General features: G+C 33.5%; 1 long non-coding RNA gene across 1 annotated transcript in view; it reads left to right on the top strand.

Moving 5' to 3' along the window:
* The first annotated feature begins 990 nt into the window (after positions 1-990).
* Positions 991-1,112, top strand: part of LOC111086295 — a 9,999-nt gene continuing 9,877 nt past the window's right edge. The window contains exon 1 of the long non-coding RNA XR_002611024.1: positions 991-1,025. This is a non-coding gene — a long non-coding RNA (uncharacterized LOC111086295). The remainder of the gene's footprint in view (positions 1,026-1,112) is intronic.

Raw genomic sequence — 1,112 nt, 5'->3', positions numbered from 1 at the left:
AATGCTCCCCCTGGTAATTCCGAGGGCTTCTAACGCTAAAAATTTCGTTTTGATACCTGCGACAGGCAGAGCACAGATAGTCCTTTATGTAGCTTTCTGCTTTATAACAAAGAACGTTAAATATTACACCTGGTTTTTTCATCATTTCGAATTGTTAGTTGTTGTTTTTTAAAGATATAATAATAACAGAAAGTTAAGTATATGTTATTGAGGACCTTAATTCACAGAATGTCTTAAACTTCATCCTTCCCACACCATTTCAGCTTTGGTTGAGTCTATGTTTACACTAACTTTGTTTCCATCAATTTGTTATTTTTTTTACTAGAAGCGAAGTGAGTGTTAGATAGCACGTGCATGGGTTCTTCGTTGTTTTCTATGGTCATTTTTTGTAGCTAATAACACTAGCTGAATTTTAGGTTGTCAAGGTGATTAATCTATACTAACCCCACCCTTTCCCATCACAGAAAATAATCCTGAGCATTAGTGGTTTCAATCTGGTCACTGGAACTGGGAAATCTAAACACTTCAGCTACAAGAAGTTATCGATGTGTTAAAAGCTAAGTGCTCGGCCGTAACGGCTTTTAACTCCAATAATAAGGCTTTTCAGAACGTGCTTGCCCAGTAACTAACACGCCATTCTGAAACCGAGCTAACAAATCAACGTTATTTTCTTAACACCGTTTGTAAGAAGTGAGAACAAATAACGTTTACTGTAAACACCCTCTTGAACGTTTCATGTCAGATAACAATAGTTTTCTTTTGTTTTATACTAAATTCGTATTTCTAATTTAAATATACTTGACTAATATTAATTAGAATGTCTATATTCGATACAGAAACGTGTATAATGAATTCATATTTTCAAAGTTTGGCTTCTTAATGAGCTTGTGTGCACATTTTTAAACTTTATGTTATTTAGGTTTCATAGATTTTCACATGTAGTCAGTAAAGTTTATCTTTCATCGTCCTATTAGCCTCATTACTGTCTTTATCTTAACATTCTAGTAACTGTTTATAATAGTAAGGTTAATACAGGCTGTCTTTATCCTACCATTCTAGCTACTGTTTATAACAGTAAGGTTAATACAGGCTGTCTTTATCCTTCTATTCTA

Source organism: Limulus polyphemus, unplaced genomic scaffold (genome assembly GCF_000517525.1).
Source record: "Limulus polyphemus unplaced genomic scaffold, Limulus_polyphemus-2.1.2 Scaffold38, whole genome shotgun sequence".
Classification (NCBI taxonomy): Eukaryota; Metazoa; Arthropoda; class Merostomata; order Xiphosura; family Limulidae; genus Limulus; species Limulus polyphemus.
The sequence above is the reverse complement of the archived record's forward strand: the minus strand, read 5'-3'. Positions and strand labels throughout refer to the sequence as shown.